Consider the following 21,423-nt stretch of genomic DNA (forward strand, 5'->3'; position numbering starts at 1 on the left):
TTATTTCATTTTAAATTTATATACATAAAAAAATACCATTAAACAAATTTTTAAGTATAGAATTAAACAGTAACTGCTTGTATAATCTACTGACTTTTTAAGCACAAGGGATATAAAATTATGCTGTTATGCCCTCTTAAAACTGAAATAGGAATGCAATATGAAGAGACTGGCAACCGAAAAATAAATGAGAAAATAAATATTTTCCATCACAGGTAATAAAGCTTTAAAGATGTTACATTTTTCTGCTTTAGAGTTCTAGCTGTCTACTCCTCAGCAGGCCAGGTGTCAGGGTTGGAGAGAAACTGCAAGGGGGAAAGAGAATGGGGGTGAGGCAGGACAGAGGAGGGGTGGAGGAAAGGAGGGGAGAGCAGGAAAGAAGAAAGGTGAGAGAGGAAAAGAGGAGGAGGGAGAGAGAAGGGACGGAGGGGGCGGAAGGAAGGAAAGCAGAGCTGAGACAGGTGGATGGAGGGCCAGCGCAGCAGAGAGGGAAGAGGAGGCAGGCAGAGCCACTTGTAGGGGGAAGCTGAGAAGAGGGATCCGAGGCCAGAGCCCAGGCGTGGGAAGGAAGCAACGCTTCTCCGTGCTGGATGAGTGAGGCTCTGCGCAGACAGGAGCAGACAGAGGCGGCCTGAGAGCCTGATTTAGTCTCAAGCTTCGTCAGGGGCAAGAGTCATCTCTAGCATGAAGACAAGCATGGCACTTAAAGAGTTACAATCACATGTGTATTGCTAAGCTAGAATTGTTCCCAAGCATGTTTCACATGCCAGGAACTGTGTCCATCAGCACTTCATAGTTCTTACTTCACTCCTCACAACAATCCTGTGAGATAGGTATCATTACCATCCCCATTTTACAGATGAGGGATGGAGCTTCAGAGATGCTGTTTAACATGCCTGAAGACGAAGAGTTAAGAAGAAGCCCAGACCATCTGACTACCAGTCTACCTAAAAGACACCCAAACTGGATTTATCTGCATATAAATTCACCCCCAGTATAATCCATGCGCTTTTAACTAAATCTTCTAAAATTCTAAAAAAAGGACCCCACCTTCATAATTCCTAAAATAAAAATACCTGAACTCCAGGGGACCTCCCCAGTAGCCTAGGTAATCTCCAAGCACTGTGTACTGGTCCTGAGAAAGAGATGATTCTGCTCAAGCAGACTATGGCCCCAGTACTGCTGCTCTGTATCCAGGTCAGTTGCCAGTGAAGAGTAAATGTGGACTCTGACCAGTAACAATAAGCACAGGGATGGGTGTGTGGGTGGGTGGGTGTGGGTGGGTGGGTGGGTGTGTGTGTGTGTGTGTGTGTGTGTGTGTGTGTGTGCATAGACCACAGTGTTGAAGGGATTAATGAGTATTTATCTTATGAATTAAGAGTGCTAACTTATTTCTAAAATATTTATATTTAATGAGAAATTAAGAGTCTAGCATCAGCTTCTTTCTCTGCTTGAAGAAATAATGGCCCTGGAGTTGACAGTGTCCACAGAAAGAAATTCGGCCTTCCGTTCAGGCAGGAAATGGCAGTGAGGAAAACAATAAAAATAAAAAAGCCTATGTCACTAAACTAAGTTGACAAACTAAGAGTCTCAGAGAAGTCTGTCATCTTCATCATTAAGCAGCACCCCATCCTGTACATCAAAGTACCATAATAGGAGATAAATTTAGTTGAGTTTTTGTTACCAAACCATGAAAGCATCTGACACTGTCCATTCTGGCTCTAGAATGCTGTATTTTCAATTAAATTATCAAAACGCAAAGAAACTGACTGTAGTTTTCTTTTTCTTTTTTCGGCTGTACTGCACACTTGCAGGATCTCAATTCCCCAACCAGGAATCAAACCTGGGCCCCCTGCAGTGGAAGTGTTGAGTCCAAACCACTGGACCACCATTTTTTAAAATTTATAATATGTAACAAAATGCCAAAGAGGACTAACAGTTAGTGGGATTATTGTTTTGGTTCAGTTGCTAAGTCTTGTCTGATTCTGTGACCCCCGTGAACTGCGGCACACCAGGCTTCTCTGTCCATGACTATCTGACAGCTTGCTCACACTCATGTCCATTGAGTCCGTGATACCATCCAACCATCTCATTCTCTATCGCCCCCTTCTCATGAATGACAAACCACTTCAGTATTCTTGCCTTGAGAACTCCATGAACAGTATGAAAAGTGGGATTATAGATGATTTTAATTTTCTTCTTTGTGCTGTTTCTTCCCAAATGTAAATACATTATACTTTAACAAGAATGTACCTATGTCACAGTTATAAGATGAAAAAAACCTTATAACTTATTGCAATGGTCCATGCTAGCTTAGGAGAAGGTGATGGCACCCCACTCCAGTACTCTTGCCTGGAAAATCCCATGGACAGAGGAGCCTGGTAGGCTGCAGTCCATGGGGTTGCTAAGAGTCGGACACGAATGAGCAACTTCACTTTCACTTTTCACTTTCATGCATTGGAGAAGGAAATGGCAACACACTCCAGTATTCTTGCCTAGAGAATCCCAGGGACAGGGGAGCCTGGTGGGCTGCCGTCTATGGGGTCGCACAGAGTCGGACACGACTGAAGCAACTTAGCAGCAGTAGCAGACTGCTAGCTTTCCTCACTTCCTGATTAAAATTAACCCATAAAACTACATTGTATGTTATTAGCACTTTGTATGGCAAAACCAATACAATATTGTAAAGTAAAAAACAATAAACAAATAAAAATAAAGAATGATAAAAAATAAATAATAATACCAGATTTTGAATACTACAGATGGACATTTTGCCCATTTTTCTCTAGTAAGAGTTATTCATTAATTTGTTACTTCAATTTAAAGAATTTTGAAATCACACATTTGAAATGGCCAAAACTATTCCACAAAGTATTTATTTCAAAAAGTCAGCCGACAGTAAATCCCAACTTTAAAACAAGATTAACTGACAATCTCAGGTAATTAAATGCACTGTAAATGCTTGAATAATTAAATGTGTTTTTGACTTCTGATAACGAAATATCCCTCATAAGATAAACTCCTGATGTGTGAAAATGTTTCAAACATTCTTCAAGTCAAATTCATACTGAATGTGTCTTGTCATTTACAATATGAAGAAATAATGAAAATGTGTTCCACACATGTTACAGTAGTACTGCCAGCAAATATGGCTCCACAGCTAAAACAAACACTCCCAACTACTACAGAACATGGGCCAGTCAGAAAGCGAGTTCCCTCCCCAGGTCTGGTTTGCAGTTTCAAAACAATGATGTCTCTTCAAAACGTGGAATTTTAAACCCTAAACAGATGTAAGCTGTTATTCTAAAATGTTTTATAGATGAAGAAAATGAATAGCTGCACTCAGAGGTCTTGTATTCCAAAACACAACATACCCATTTTATTGCACCAAAAGTTACAAAAATGGCTCACTGTTGTGACCTTTTTAATGCCTCCATTTAAGATGTTTTGTTTGAATAAGGCTGTTAAGACCCAGGGCACTAATAAGTGAGCAGCAGTAAACCCAACTACCATCAAAGATGCAGATGTAGAGGGGGGGAATCTGCTAGAATTCACCATGGATTCCACTGGTAATAAACACAGCAATAATTCTACACAAGAGTGCATGTAAGGATTCCATGTGAAGCAGAGAAAGTGAAAGCTGAATGGTAAACAGGGGAAGGAAGTGTTGGGCATTACTAATGAAATGAAGGTACAAAAATTACATTATGGGCATATTTTACCTATTACCAAGTGTTTCTACTAGAATTATCCTCAAAGACAATCAGTGCTGACAATCCTGTGATCTTAAATACCTATAACACTATAGTTCTTAATCAAATAATATGATTTACAATATAACTGAAGGAATATGAAGATATGATTTCTAAAGTCTCATTTGCTCTAGAATTCTGTGTCTCAATAATCTTCCAAATTATTAATAGAATAGCAACATGTTAAAAAAAAAAAAAAAAAAAAGACTTGATTGTAAGCTGCAAAGAACACAATGGATCCTACAAGTGACCCAAAGGGGAGTCTCCTTTCTGTTGCAAGAGAGTGTCCAAATTTCTGTGTTTGATTTCAGGTTTTCCATTCTAGTGTTGCAAAGATAATAAGGCCAGTTCTCCTGTTAAATATTCAAGCCCAGTGGTAACTAAGGACAAATCAATCTGAAGATCAGAAAGTATTTTTCCCCAAAGTGACTACTATTCTTTTATAACAAAAGAGAGAGAGACTCATTCAAATCCAGTCTGCTAGCATTTGACATACCAGCAAAGAATTCTAATAATACATATTGATTTTTTAAATTTAGCAACTATAATTCACTTACACACAACTATATATAGAGAACAGAATGTATACCTAATAAAGGAAATTAACCTAGAAGTAGAAAAAAATTGACTCACCCCTCAGGTCTATAAACCATACTAAAATTCTGGAAATATCTTTCCAAACAGCACTAAGTAGACACAAGAGTAACAAAATCTAAATTAGGGAAGGAGATGACGGTGAGCAGTTTGATTCTCAAGTAAAAGTTAATCTCAGAGGCAAGAGCACTAAGAGTATTAAAACTTGTACAGATATACAGTAAGCAAAAGAGTGCGGTAGTGGCAACAACACATACAGACAATGGAACAGGATGAAGAGCCGGAATTAACCCCTTGCCTGTATTCAGATGGTCCCTAACAATAGTGCCAACACCAGTCAATGGGGAAAGAACAACTTCCTCAAAGACTTCCCCGGTGGCTCAGTGGTAAACAGTCTGCCTGCAACGAAGGACATACAAGAGACACAGGTTTAATCCCTAGGCCAGGAAGGTCCCCTGGAGTAGAAAATGGCAAGTCATTCAACTATTCTTGCCTGGGAAACCCCATGGACAGAGGAGCCTGGTGGGCTACAGTCCATGGAGTCGCAAAGGGGTTGCAAAGAGTTGGACACAACTGAGCGCACATGCACACACACACACACACACACACACAATGTCAGGAAAATGGATATACACATACAAAGGAATCAAGTTTGAGCCTTACATTACACCACATACAAAAAGTAACTCAAAATGAATCAAAGGAAAAAAAAAAGAATAAAAGATCTAACGGTAGGACCTAAAACCATAAAACTCCTAGAAGAGGGAAAAATCTTCATGATATTAGCTTTGGCAATTATTTCTTGAATATTACACCAATCCACAGGTAACAAAAGTAAAACTAGACAAACCAGACAAAACTAGACAAACAACTACACTAAAATTTCAAACTTTGCATCAAAGAACAAAATCAACAGCCTGAAAAGGCAACCTATGGAATGGGAGGAAATATTTTCAAATCATCAATCTAATAACAGGTTAATATTCAGAATACATAAACAACTTCTACAACTCAACAGGAACCAAAACATCCTATTTTTCAAATGTGCCAAGGATCTGACTAGACGTTTCTCCAAAAAGATATACAAACAGCCAAGAAGCATATGAAAAGATATTCAACATTACTAGTCATTAATAGTAAAAGAAAATAGAAAAGAAAATCAAAAGCAAAATGATATCATTCATTATGAAACTACTCTGAAAGAAAGAGGGAACACCAGAAAGGGAAAGAGGGAAGGAAGGAAACAAGTGTGGGCAAGGATGTGGGGAAACTGGAATCCCCCGGCTGTACTGGTGGGAATGCAAAATGGTGCCACCACTTGCGTAACAGCATGGAGGTTCCAAGTGATTCAGCAAGCCTACTTCTGGGGATATTCACTAAAGAAGTGAAAGCAAAGTCTTAGGAAGAGATGTGTACATTTATATTCACAGTAGCATTATTCAAAATAGCAAAAAGCTGGAAGCAACCCACGTGCCCACTTACGGACAAAAGGACACCCAAAACATGGTATATACGTAACAACAAAACACTATCCAGCCTTAAAAAGAAGGTAATTCTGACATTCGACAGAATAGATGAAATGGGAAGACATGACGGTAAGTAAAAGAAGCCGGTCAGAAGGAGACAGATACTGAAGGACCCCACTTACATGAGGTATCTCACATAGTCAAATTCACAGACAAACACAGTAGACTGGTGGCTGCCAGGGGTGGCGCAGGGGGTGACTGGGACAAGATGGGAAAGGCGAGTTGTTGTTTAATGATTATTAAAGAAGTTAAAGTCTCAGGTTTGCAAAATGAAGTGTTTTTGAAGACAACTGCAAAATTATGTGAAAACAATACAACTGAACCGTACACTTCAAAATGGTTAAAATGACGTGTATGTGTATTTTATTACAATGTTAACAGTTTTCAAAGTTCTTAAATAATACTGTTACTAAAAAGGCAAGTCACAGAATGAAAGAAAATACTCACAAAACACATACCAAGAACGTCTATTCAGAATAAAAAACTTTCTTTTACAACACAAAGAAAACATAAACAACAAAGAAAAAAAACCCAATTTTTTTTAAATGTACAAAAGACTTGAACAAGCACTTCACAAAGAAAGTTATACAATTCACCAATATAAGCACAGGGAAGATAGTCAACATCATTAGTCATCAAGGAAGCGTTAATCAAAGCATATTGAGAAAACAATCCAGTGTTTGCCCCCACTAATGTTAAATGCACAACTTGGAAATTCCACTCTTAGGTACAGCCAAAACCAGGGACTTAAACAGATACGAGTACAACAATCTTCACTGCAGCAATATTGACAATAACCAAATAACCCAAATGTTCATCAACAAATTCATCAATAAATAAAATGTGATCTATCCATATAATGGAATATTATTCCATCATAAAAAGGAATGAAATTCTGATACACACATGCTACAATATAGATGAACCCTGAAAACATTACATGGAGTGAAGTAAGTCAGACACAACGAACAAATATTATATGACTCCATTTATATGAAATAGCTAGACTATGCAAACTTAGACAAAAACTAGTTTAAAAGTTATGGGACTCAGGAAAGAAAACAGTAGGCTGAGCTGAGTAGCTCAGTCGTGTCTGACTCTCTGTGACCTCATGGACTGTAGCCCACCAGGCTCCTCTGTCCATGGGATCTCCCAGGCAAGAATACTGGAGTGGGTTGCCATTTCCTTCTCCAGGGGATCTTCCCAACCCAGGGATGGAACCCATGTCTCCTGCATCTCCTACACTGACAGGCAGCTTCTCTTACCACTGCGCCACCTCAGTTGAGCAACCACAACTCTCATATTTTGCCAGTGGGAACTTAAAATGGGACAGTCCCTTTCAAAAGGAGTTTGCTGAGCTTTTATTTGATCCAGAAATTCCACTCCTACGTATTTATTCAAGAGCAGTAACAATGTATGTCTGTGGTAAGATCGGTACATGTATGTCAAAGTAGCCTTAATCACATAGGTAACGACCATCAACAGAAAAAAAGATATATAAGTTGTGGTATATTCATACAATGAAATACTAGGAATAAAGTGGAAAGAACTACTGATACATGCTGTAACACTGATGATTCTCACCTACACTATGCCGAGGAAAAGAAGCCAGACCCACAAAAAGGATTTATACTGCAAGACTCTATTTATAGAAAGCCCTATAAACTAACCTGATGGGAAGAGTAACTGGGATGGGATACCAGAAAACATTCTAGAGATATGGAAATATTCAATATCATAATAGGGTGTGGATTACGAATACACCTTCTCTCGAAAGTTGTGTATCTATGATGTGTGCATTTCAACGTATACAAATGCTACCTACAAATACACTATGAAAAATGCAATAGCAGTGAAGAGTGGGTTAAGAGATGAATAAAAATGACAGATTACTGGTAACTGTCAAAGTCTGATGATGAGCACTTTGAGTTCATTACACTATTTCTTTACCTTATGTATGACTTAAGTTTTTATTAAGTAGAAAAAAAAATGTAGAAGTGAAGTGCAACTCCTGTTGTTTTCTAGTCGCTAAGTCGTGTCTGACTCTTGCAATCCTGTGGGACTGTAGCCCACCAGGTTCCTCTGTCTGTAGGATTTCCCAGGCAGGAATACTGGAGTGGGCTGCCATCTCCTTCTTCAGGGGACCTTCCCGACCCAGGGATCAAACCCGTGTCTCCTTCATTGGCAGGTGGATTCTTTAACACAGAACCAGCATGGAAGCACAAAGCACAATTAACTTCTCATTATCAAAATCCATATACTAGAATTAAAGCAGCCTAGAACTAAAAGTCGAAAAGGGCTTCCCATCGCCAGTTAAACCAAAGTTAAGTGACATTAATAGTGTGGGATATAGCGTCTCATTTATCTCAACAAAGGTTTTTTTTTCCCCTCAATTAAATAGTACACATATAGTTCCAAAATTTAAATTCTTCCCTAAACAATGTCTCCATGGAGGTATCTCCATGATTATCATTTCTGATCAATGCATAGTATTTTATAATATTTAACTATCCTGTGATAGTTGATGTCCAATTACTTTTGCTTAGAAGATACTATTTTGTTTAATCATTCATTTCTGATACACAGGAGATTCTAGATATATCGAACAGATTGTAAATACATAATTTCTCGAACATATCTAATAACAACATGGAGGCTAAGGTCCAACATTAACCCTTCATCAACATAATCACCCTTATAAATGCCTAGTGTTAACATTCAGGAAAATCAGAGCACAAAGAGATCTTCCATGAGCTATCATTTAACAAATTAATCAAAAGGAAAATTACATTATCACGCTGGCTTTCACATATCCAGTGAATAATTCTAACACAGCAGTCAGCATTAACTGACTCTAAACAAATGTTTAACATTTGCATTAAGATTTAATCCTGCTTCCAGCGATCTACAAACAATTACTTGTGCAGCGAAATTATGGTATAAAGAATTACCAATATATGTCTGACTTATGGAATGTAAATGTAAAGTCACAAGTAGACACTAGTTGTAACCAATTAAAAAAAAATTTTTTGTTAGTTGGGACTCTTAAGAAATAAAATTAGAAATATTTTTTTTAAGTTTTCCATTTATTTTTAAGAAAGTTAAATAAAATCCATCTTTATATAAATATATACACACAGGGGCTTCCCTGGTGGATCAGTGGTAAAGAATCTGCCTGCCAATGCAAGAGACACTGGTCGACCCCTGATCCAGGAAGATCCCGTATACCGAGGGGCAACTAAGCCCTTGTGCCGCGACTGCTGAGCCTGTGCCCTAGAGCCCAGGAGCCGCAAGCACCAAGCCCACCGGACAGCTACTGAAGCCTGCACGCTCTAGAGCCCGTGCTGTGCAATAAGAGAAGCCACTGCACTGAGAAGCGTGCGCATTGCAACTAGAGTCGTCCCTGCTCACCACAGCTAGAGAAAGGCACGTGCAGCAACAGGACTCAACACACCCAAAATCAATAAGTATACACACACACTGATTCCTTTCCATTTATTTTCACTGACTTCTTTAATGAAATACAGATAACCCCATAAGTCTTCAGGTAATCACTCAGCTACTAGAACAACTCTCGGTAATGAAACCTGAAATTTTGAGTATAAAAAGCAAAGGAAGTTCATTTTCAGTTCTTCACGGAGTCACTCCCAACAAGTTAGGCAGTGTTGATGTAAGGCTTCTAAGAAAACAGCCAGAGAGTAGTTGGGGGAGGTGCCTGAGACTCAGAATTTCAAAATCAGAATTCCTGTCAAGATGTGAGAACTCTGGCACAGGGTCAGCAAACAGATGTTCTCAGTTAGCATTTGCATGCAACTTTAATCCCTTACAAAATATAATCAGGTTGTTCTTGAGATGTTTTTCTGTGGCTGAGAATGGCTTTAGCAAGAAGGGTTTGGCTGTCTCTCCCACCTACCACTCCCTCCTTCTCATCCAGCAGCCCATCTTGCTCTTGACTCAGAAAGCAACTAAAAATGAGTAACCAATCCCTCAAGAAGTTCTATAATAGACAGTATATTATTTAACTTATTATATCACCAACTAACCTTGGTAACTAAGGCACACACTTACTTACCTGGGTTTTGCTCCTTTCTGAAGCAATCTGGTGTTTGGTAATAACGATGTTGTATTTGATGGCTTTCCAAATTCTCAGAAAAATTAGATTAATACAATTTAAAAGACTAACCATGAACAATAAACACCTCACCTAATATTCAAAACATTTGTATGTATGTATGGGTTAAGTCACTTTAGCGGTGTCCAACTCTTTGCCACACTATGGACCACAGCCCACCAGTCTCCTATGTCCATGGCATTTCCCAGGCAAGAATAACGGAGTGGCTTGCCATTTTCTTCTCCAGGGGATCTTCCCAACCCAGGGATCGAACACATGCTTCTTGGTCTCCTGCAGTGATAGGCGATTTCTTTACCACTACTGCATAGGTACATCCTTTGGGTAGGCAAAACTACAACTTGAAAAGAATTATGAAAAATAAAGACAGGTCTGTAGAGTGGTTAGGCTGTGCCCTAACCACTCACGCCCTCCACCTCTCCCTCCCACTTCCGTCTTTCCTCTCTCAGCAACTCCCTCAACCTCGCCAAAATAATCCAATTGTAGTAAAAGCAAATTCAAAAGCAGCCTCATTATCATAAAGTGACAACCTGGAGCCTCAGCGTAAGTAGGGCGTTGACCAGCCTACAGTATGGTCAGAAGGAAGAGAGGCTGGAGGAGCAGAAGGAAAGAGGGCAGTAAGCTTGCTACGGGCAGGAAGGCAGAGGTGTCCACTTACCTCTCATCATCTCCCACTGCCTGGCCTGACGGTGCTCAGTAACTATCTATTACCTAAGTGAGTACAAGAAAGGCAAAGGAATGGAAGAAGACAAGGCAGGAAATAAGGCTGGTGGCAGGATAACGGTAGAGCTCAGGTATTCTGGTTCACAGTCCAATGAATACTCTTTTTATTCATCGACAATTAACTTAAAAGTATTCGTTACAACAATGTTTTGAGAGCTGAATAATGAGAAAAAAGTGAGTATCAATTAAATACAAAAGGGAAAAAAATAAAAACAGATCCCATTCATTCTATTTGTTATTTAAGTCAAAAAGACGAAATATGCAAGTACACACATACACACACACATCCCAGGAAACAAAAACTTTTGAAAGCCATTCTATGCATGCTTCTCCACTTATCTCTTATCATACCATTTATGATAGTAGAAAACAGCATTAAAGCCCAGGTGTTGAGAACTATAAATAATCTACTTTGTACAACTGAAAAGCTATGCTTCCAGCAGAATGATCCGGGGTAGAGTTTAAGCCATTAGATAAATGAGTGTAATGAACTACCAGAGGACACTGCCCCGACTTACTGGTTACCTTCCCTTCCAGTTTGGTTGCATAGGTTGGGTCCTATTACATAATCTGTGAATACTTTACCATAGGTATTTAGTGTTTAATTACAACACTAGCTTCTGCTTATCAGTCAGTTAAAAGATTAGGAGAAAAAATAAGACTTTAGGGTCTGAAACAGACTTTTCTTTAAAGATGGGGAAAAAAACTTCTTATCTAATAAAAAAAAAAAGGAACAAAAAATAAAACCAGATTTTATTGGTCAGCCTTGCTTCAGTATCAAAACAATCCTCAAATCTCAGAGGGCACATTAGACGTTATTTTTCCTATTCACATGACATGTCAGCTGTAGGGTGGCTGTGGCTGCCCCAGGCTGTAGCTTTTGCTCCATGTCTTCTCACAGTTGAGTTCAGTTCAGTTGCTCAGTCGTGTCTGACTCTTTGCAACCCCATGGACTGAAGCACTCCAGGCTTCCCTGTCCATCACCAACTCCTGGAGCTTGCTCAAACTCACGTCCATTGAGTCAGTGATGCCATCCAACCGTCTCATCCTCTCATCCCTTTTCCTCCTGCCTTCAACCTTTCCCAGCATCAGGGTCTTTTCCAATGAGTCAGTTCTTCACATCAGGTGGCCAAAGTATTGGCGCTTCAGCTTCAGCATCAGTCCTTTCAATGAATATTCATGACTGATTTCCTTTAGAATGGACTGGTTTGACCTCGTTGCAGTCCAAGGGACTCTCAAGAGTCTTCTCCAACACCACAGTTCAAAAACTTCAATTCTTCAGCACTCAGCTTTCTTTATGGTCCAACTCTCACACCCATACAGGACTACTGGAAAAAACCATAGCTTTGACTCCAAGACACAATCAGAAGGAAAAGATCTTACCTAAGACATGCCCTTCTCAAGGCAAACGGCAGAAGCTAGAGGGCTGATAGAAACTTGTTATGCCCCTGTAGCTTTGCTCAGAACCAGAGCACTGTCACTTTCACATTCATTGAGCAAGCTAAGTCATGATGCCAAACATGACTATGGGGCAGGGAGGCACTGCAAATCATTTAACCACAGGCAGCCAAGTGTAACAGATCATCTTACAGGAAAGGTGCAGAATTGAGAACTATGATTTAATTTATCCCACAGATCTTGAAACTTGCATGCTGAATGCTTTCCTCCCCATTGTTGGTAAGACTGAGCAAAAGTGCATACTCACAGCCATTAAGGAAAGAAAACAATGAACAATCCAGGCTTGAAGAAGACTCTGAGAATATGATGATATGAACTCACCCCCTTTTAACCCCATTCTATTTTCAGTCTATATGCTGCAACAACAGGTATAGGCCTGGAGCCTGCACGCAGCTAAATGAAATTGAGGGCTTGGATCCCTCGGACGGTAGAGGAGGGAACTAGAAAATGCTGCGTTTTTTTTTTTTTCTTCCCTCCGAGCTGGGCCTAGTGCCTGGGGACCAGCCTCTTGGAACAAGCCTGGAACAAAGATTGTAAATTAACACCACTAGAAAAAGCCCGGTCCATGGAGATCTGATGGTCCTGGGACAGAAGGAAGGCATGTCTTAAGTAGAGGCCAAGACCAGAACTAGACCCTGATGAGCTTTCAAGGAAGATATGACCACATAGAAGCAGGCTGAGCATCTGAAAAGACAGTGACTGGTCAGAAGAAAGGGGGCAAACCCACAACTAAGCAGAGCTGCTTCAAGTGAGAGAGGTCAATATGGGTCAGAAAAATAATGAAAAGAACTTACGGAGATTTAACCACAGCATAGAGAAGTCTTCCTGCATCTAAAAACAAGAGTTTCCAAATAAACCATACAGTATATAAACTGAAGGAAAGAATGAACTGTGGCAAGGGTCCAAATTTGTGGCCTGGAAAGTCAAATGGAAAAAAATAGTTCAAAGTAGCAAAACAGAAATCATGATAGAAAAGATAAGAGATCTGGAAGATAGATTTAATGAGAAAAACAGCAGCTCTAGCAGAAGAAATATGAACAGATAGAGAAGAGACAATTACAGAATACATAGCAGAAGAAAATTTGCTTAGACCAAAAAAAGACCTTAATCTTCAGATGCAGAGAGCTCACTTTACCCTAGACACAAATCTCAACATAACTATGTAAATACCTGAACTGTTTCAGGAATTTAAGAAAGGAAAAAAATTTGAAGCTTACAGGTAACAAGACCTTACAGAGGAGAGAATTCAGAGAGGCATCTGACTTCTCATGTGCAATGTAGGAAGCTATAGCAAAACTCTAACAGACTACTGAAAGGAAAACAGCGATGCCAAACATCACATCTAGCAGGTGAAACAGATGGGTGGACACTTAGAAAATGGACCACCCATCAGCCTCACATAGAAAAGTATCTGTGAAAGAATTCTGACTGAAGAACAAATGGATTAGAACAAAGACCCTCTAGGGGAGGACATAAGAAAGAGCAAGAAAATGCTTTGCTCTTGCACTTGCTTCCTCTCCCTATATCCAGTTTCATGTCTCTGTATCAACTCCGCTGACTCCACTAACCATAAGAAAGACAAACACTGCAAAGGACAATTGTAAATCTAATTCTAGGAAGCTATCAATTATAAGGCACATCTTAATTTCAAAGGTGCTAAAAAAAATTGCTTTTTAGAATTATGAAATATGAAAGTTTTATATACAGTTTAGTCCAAGTTAGTTATTATTAACTGTCTGGCAGCATGTAATCAGAATTCTTGAAACAAAATATACATACAGCAAAGCAGTATCTACTAACCACTGAACTAAAAGTATTAAACTGTCTCAGGAAAATCCAGGAGGTGAGAGAGGGGCTACAAATAGGAGTAAAAGCATCCTACAGATCCCAGCTAGGTACGAGTGAGGCAGAAGAGTAAAGTATTCTCAAGTTCTCACTTGTTAAAAGGGGGTGAGTTCATGTCATAACCCTAAGTAAATATTTCTAATGATGAGTACAGAAAAGGTAATTACTCATGGCATAGAAATGTGTAGGAAAATTTTTAAACAAGAACCACCACCAAAAAAAAAAAAAAGTGTAAAGTAACTTGATCAAACCAGCAAAAATAAAAAGGAAATAAAGAAACCAAAAGTTAAAATGCATAATTAAGCAAGTTAAAAGAAAAATTATTTATACAACAGGTGAAGAAAGAAAATTATTCCATTATAAGACCCAGTTATATTCTGTTTAAAATAAAATTATAAAGAAACACTTAAAAGGACAGGCACAGAAATTAGGTTTAGAAGGTTAAAATGACTAAATGGTATGTTGTTAAGTGTCATCATGTAATGATAAAAGCCATGACTTATGAACAGACCATGTCATAAACCTATACCCAACCAAAACCTTAGCAATTAAATGAACAAAAAACTGAAACTAGATAATACTGCCATCAGCCAAGAGTATTAGTCAACATTTCGTAAAGGTTGTGGACAGAGTAAGACAAGAAAATAAACTAACCAATAGGAACACAAGAGGAGAGGAAAGGAGAAAGAAAAAGAACCCTTCTTACTCTCACGCCATAGAAAGCCCAAAAGTTTCTAGTAAAACAGTTCTGGGTTTAATCAGAAAATTGGGAAATATGACTGCTTACCAAGAAACTTACAAAGTCAATACCTTTTAAAACTGTGTTACCCATAAGCTCCTAAAAAGAAAAAAGCGGGGTGAGGGTGGTGACCATTCACAATAGTAATAAAACCTACAGATAAATTCAAGAGGTGTATGAGGACTTCCCTGGTGGGGCAGCAGATAGGAATCTGCCTAGCAATGCAGGGGGCACAGGTTCCATCCCTGGTCTGAGAAGATTCCACATACCAGAAGCAGCCAGGCCCAAGGGGCAGCCAGGCCCAGGTGCCACAATCACTGAAGCCCACGCACTCCAGGCCCGCAAGCCACAACAACCGAGCCTACGTGTCGCGTCTACTGAGTCCACGTACCCTGGAGCCGCCGGCCACAATCACTGGGCCTGTGTGCTGCAGCTACTGAAGCCCTCTCACCTTGAGCCTATGCTCCTCAACAGGGCAGGCCACTGCAGGGAGAAACCCACTCACCGCAACAAGAGGGCCATTCGCTCCAACTAGACAAAGTCTGTACAAAGCAACACACGCACAGCACAGCCAAAAAACTGACCTAGAATTATGAACGGAACTACAGAATGATTATCAGAAGACTTCAAATAAGGTCTGGGAAAAATGCAGAAACTATACTGCATTCTTCTCCATTTTCCCAAGTTTAATACATAATTACTTAATGTAACTTTCAGTTATACAGCTATCTTTTAAAAATTGTATATTGATCTTAACATATATAGGGAAGAAAATATACACGTGCACAGACAAGAGTATTTTGAAAAACAAGAGCAAGGGGTGGGTGGGGGGAAGCAGAATTCATGTTCGTATATCAGCATATACTTAAAAAGCAACTTTAATCAAATCAATACACTTGTAGCCTAAAAGTAAACAGAACTATTAACAAAACAGAATAGTGAGCCAAGTTTTAGGTTGGTGAAAAGTAAATGCAATTTCAGACTGTGAATTTTAAATCGTTATAAGTAGACACAAACACATCTTTATTAATCAAAATAGGAACCATTACAATCAACACATTTTTGCCAATGAGAAGTAAGTTTGTTTATTCATGTAGTGTTGAAAATCCATGCTTTGGGGTTCAACGAATTCTTAAAGTATTTTCTGCCTCCTGCTGGTTGTGGAAGCATTTTCCCTGCAAAAAGTTGTCAACATGATTTAAGAAGTGGTAGTTAGTTGGCTAGAGGTCATGTGAATATGGTGGATGAGGCCAAACTTTGTAGCCCACTTTGTTCAACTTTTGAAGCCTTGGTTGTGTGACACTGGGTCACATCCTGTCATGGAGAAGCACTGGGCCCTTTCTGTTGACCAATGTCAACTGCAGGCATCACAGTTTTCGAGCATCTCATTGATTTGTTGAGCATACTTCTCAGATGTAATGGTTTCACCAGGATTCAGAAAGTTGTAGTGGATCAGATGGGTAGCAGCCACCAAATAGTGACCATGACTTTTTTTTTGGTGCAAGTTTGGCTTTGGGAAGCGCTTTGGTGCTTCTTCTCAGTCCAGCCACTGAGCTGGTTGTACTATAAAATCCACTTTTCATCACACATCACAGTCCAATATAAAAATGGTTTGTTGTTGCACAGAATAAGAGAAGATATTTCAAAATGATGATTTTTTTTTATTTGCATCACCCATTTATCGAGCTTTTTCACCTTTCCAATTTGCTTCAAATGCTGAATGACCATAGAATGGTCAATGTTGAGTTCTTCGGCAACTTCTCCTGTAGTTCTAAGAGGATCAGCTTCAATGATCCTCTCAGTTGGTCATTGTCAACTTCCGATGGCCAGTCACTGCGCTCATCTTCTTGGCAAAACTTCTAGAACCATCACTGGACACACATTCGTTAGCAGTTCCTGGGCCAAATGCACTGTTGATGTTGCAAACTGTCTCCACTACTTTATGACCCATTTTGAACTCGAAAAAGAAAACAGCTCAAACTTGTTGTCTAACATCGTTTCCCTAGTCTAAGATAAATATAAAACAAACAGCAATAAGTCATTAGCAAAAAAACATAAAGTGAGAAATATGCATTTAAATGATGTACAACATAATCACATTTAAGAATGTATTTCAATATCAAACAGCAAAGTTCAACAATGCAAAACTGCAATTACTTTTGCACCAACCTAATAATAATTTTCAACACATAAGAGAATTTAATTTATAAAAAGGTAAAGAAAGGTTCTACTATATTACATCATGGGAAACTAGAAGAGTAAAACAGAACCCCATCTCACTCCAGGCACAAAATATAAACACTAAAGAAGCTATTAGAAAACTACTAGGGTTCAAAAATGAATTTGGTAAGGTTATAGGATACAAAACATACAGAAATCTGTTGCATTTCTACAAACTAACAATGAACAATCAGAAAGAGAAGTTAAGGAAACAATTCAGTTACATCAAAAAGAATAAAATACCTAGGAATGAACCTACCTTAGGAACAAAAGATCTTTACTCTGCAAACTGTAAGACACTGATGAAAGAAACTGAATATGACTCAGATGGAAAGATACATCATGTTCTTAGATTGGAAGAATCGATATTGTCAAAACGACTATATCACCCAAGGCAATCTAGAGATTCAAGGTAATCCCTACCAAGTTACCAATGGTATTTCACACAGAACTAGAACCAAAAAAACTTTTAAATTTGTATAGAAACACAAAAGACTCGGAATAGCCAAAGCAATTCTGAGAAAAACAAAACAACAAAAAGAATCAGGCTCCCTGACTTCAATTATACTATTAATACAAAGCTACAGTAATCAAAATAGTATGGTACTGGCACACAAAAGAAAGAAAGACAGATCAACGGAACAGAACAGAATGCCCATGAACCAATACTCTGTGACAAACGAAGCAAGAATACATAATAAATGGAGAAAAGACAAGCTCTTCAATAAGCAGTGCTGAGAAAACTGGACAGCTACATGAAAAACAATGAAATTGGAATACTCCCTAACTCCATACACAAAAATAAACTCAAAATGGATTAAAGACCTAAACAGAAGACCAGATACTATAAAACTCTTAGAGGAAATTCTCAGCAGAACAGCAGTATCCTTTTTAATATATCAATTTCCTAGAGTAATGAAAATTTTTTAAAATTTAAAATGGGACCTAATTACACTTAAAAGCTTTTGCACAGCAAAGGAAACCATAAACAAAACAAAACAAAAAAAACCCAGAGAATGGGAGAAAACATTTGCAAACAAAGCAACTGACAAGGGATTAATCTCCAAAACTCATAAACAGCTCATAGAGCCCCAAAAAAACAAACAACTCAGGTAAAATATGGGCAAAAAACCTAAGCAGACCCTTCTCCAAAGAAGACATACAGATGGCCAAGAAGAGCATGAAAAGATATTCAACACTGCTAATTACTTGAAAAGATGCTCAACATCGCTAATTATTAGAGAAATGCATATCAAAACTACAATGAAGTATCATCTCACACAGGTCGAATGACCTTCATCAAATATCCTACAGAAAATAAATGCTGGAGACAGTGTGGATAAAAGGGAACCCTTCTATATTGTTGGTGGGAATGTAAACTGTTAGAGGCACCACGGGGAACAGCATGGAGGCTTCTCAAAAAACAAAACAATTTACAACTATCACACGAACCAACAATTCCACTCCTGGGCATTTATCTGGATAAAAAATTCAAAAAGATGCATGCACCCAAATGTTCACTGCAGAACTATTTACAAAAGCCAAGACGTGGAAGCAACCTAAATATCAATCAACAGAAAAATGGGTAAAGAAGATGCAGTACATATATACAACAGACTAACACTCAGCCATAAAAAAGAATGAAATAATGCCATTTGCAGCAACATGGACAGACCTAGAGATTATCACAGTAAGTGAAGTCAGAGAAGACAAACACATTATGGTATCACTTATATGTGGAATCTAAAAAGATGGTAAAAATGAACTTATTTACAAAACAGAGACAGACAGACAGACACCTTGAAAACAAACATGGTTACCAATGAGGAAAACGGGGTGGGGGGGGATAAATTAGGAGGAATGGACTGACATATACACACTACTATATATAAAACAGGTAACTAACAAGGACCTATTGTATAGCACAGGGAACTCCACTCAATGTTCTGTAATAATCTATATGGGAAAAGAATCTGAAAAGAAAAAAATAACCATTCTGCTTTACACCTGAAACTAACACAACATTGTAAATCAACTATACTCCAATACAAAATAAAAAGTAAATTTAAAAAATTTCATTTGGATTAAAAAAACTCTGCAAAAAAAAAAAAATTGAAGAGACCTTAAACCCAAAAGCTATGAACGAGAAGAAAGGCAGATTTATTACATAAAACATTTTAGATTTCTATACCAAACAACAGAAAAGACAAAGAGTGGACAAAAGATACCAGGGAAAGCAATGACAAACTCAGTGTGCTGAAAAGCAGAGACATCACTCTGCCAACAAAGGTTCACGGAGTCAAGGCTATGGTCTTCCCGGTGGTTACATATGGTTGTTAGACCTGGACCATACAGAAGGCAGAATGCCAAAAAATTGATGCCCTCGAACTGTGGTGCTAGAGAAGATTCCTAAAAGTCCCTAGGACAGTAAGGAAATCATATACTGAAGCTTCAGTATTTTGGTCATCTGATGTGAACAGACAACTCACTGGAAAAGTCTCTGATGCTGGGAAAGATCAGGGGCAGAAGGAGAAGAGGATGTCAGAGGATAAGATGGCTGGATGGCATCACCAATGCAATGAACATGAATTTTGGCAAACTCCAGGAGATGATGAGCAATGGGGAGGCCTGGCATGCTGCAGGCCATGGGGTCACAAAGAGTTAGACAGGACTGGGTGATGGAACAACAAATAGGGGAAGTATTTCCAATACAGAGGACACAGGCTTAATATTCACAAATACAAAGAACTTCTACAAACTGACAAGATGAATAGTAAAGGACAAAAAAAAAACAAGTTCACAGAAGAGCAATTCTCAGTGGTCAGTGTTCCCAACCAATAAACAAGAAGACACTCAAGAGAAATGCAAACTGAACTACCAAGGAGGCATCACTGAACATAAACCAGATCTGCAAAACTGCTAAGACTTGTTCTACCTGATGCAGACAGGAATGCAAGGGAAAGGTTCCTCTCAGACATTCCTGGTGGATGTGTGATTCGCTAGTTTTAAAAGAATGTTGTAATTTAGAAACAACTATTTAAAAACATATCTTTAGACACAACAAACCCACTCTGAGAAATTCATCCTACAAAAATAAAGCATTTCTGTTCAGGGGTTTTTACTGCAACACTATTCATAGTGATTAATGCCTTAGAATAAAAGTATGTGAACACCATTAACAATGAAATAGCTGTATTTATTAAAATAATCACCTACCAGAAAACAGTAAGCAGCCATTTAAAAGAACGAATCAGAATTCTAACAGGTGGGATGAAGGGCTCCTTTAGCTATTTTTAAAAGACAGAAAGACAAAATACAGGAAAATATGTTCCATGTAAGCCATCTTTTATAAAGTATAAAAGATATATGTTTTAAATATATCAATATATAAAAAATTGATAACATTTAAAAAGAAAATGTAAAAACTACAAAGATACACCAGGACGGGTCTATACAAAGTCTGAGATGAAAGGAAAAGTAATGTGGAATTTATCCTTTGTCACCTTGGAGCCCTAGTGCCTATCATAAATGGTGAACACATTTCAAGCATTCAAAAAATGTTTTACAGTACAGAAGGTGGGGGCAGGGGCGGGGGGGACCCATAGGGAGGAGCTGAGAGTAGAGGGAAACCCAAGACAGGATTCCACTTCTAGGGCAGGAAATTTACATTATGAGCCAGGAGCATCTTGTAAGTCCAGAAATTAATACTCAAAACCAAAAAAAAAAAACACACACACACACACACACAAAACTTCAACACTCACATTGATGAGGGTATGTCAACACTCACATTGATGAGGGACACAGGAGCCAAGGGAAAGAGTACCCAATAGTTCAAACTAGAGCAATTCAAACAACAGAAATAAGTACAGTGGTAATGGATCAGAATCCAAAGTATAAAATAAGCATTCACGAACCATCGTAATTAATAAATGACTAAATTAGGGAGAAGAGACAAATCTGTACAGAAGAATTTCAAATAACTCAGGCAGATGCCCTGTCCTCTAGAATGTGGAGCGTTAAGTCCCCCACTCCTTAAGTGTGGGCTGTGCACAGAGACTTCCTTCTAAGGAGGACAGTGTGGGAAAAGAAAGCGTAACTTCCCAGGGGAGAAACCTAACAAGTACTAACTCTCTCAGCCAGGTGATCAAGGTCAACATTAACAGTGACAAGTCTCATAGGCAGTGAGTACCCTAACATCAGCCTAATCATGAGAAAAATATTATACAAATCCCAATACATTCTTCAAGCAGAGCTGTTGACCAGAACTCCTCAAAACAGTCAAAGTCATCAAAAACAAAGCCTTAGAGACTGACACAACCTACAGGGACCTACGGAGACATGAAAACTAAGTATTTTGGGTTGACCAAAAAGTTCATTCAGGTTTTCCCCATAAGACCAAACAAACTTTTTGGCCAATGCAATACTGTGCTATCT

At 38.6% G+C, this 21,423-nt stretch overlaps 1 protein-coding gene across 8 annotated transcripts in view; it reads right to left on the reverse strand.

Moving 5' to 3' along the window:
* SLC25A26 (solute carrier family 25 member 26) overlaps positions 1-21,423 on the reverse strand; it is a 154,767-nt gene that overhangs the window by 41,852 nt on the left and 91,492 nt on the right. The window lies entirely within an intron of this gene.

Source organism: Bos indicus, chromosome 22 (assembly GCF_029378745.1).
Source record: "Bos indicus isolate NIAB-ARS_2022 breed Sahiwal x Tharparkar chromosome 22, NIAB-ARS_B.indTharparkar_mat_pri_1.0, whole genome shotgun sequence".
In the NCBI taxonomy this organism is placed as follows: Eukaryota; Metazoa; Chordata; class Mammalia; order Artiodactyla; family Bovidae; genus Bos; species Bos indicus.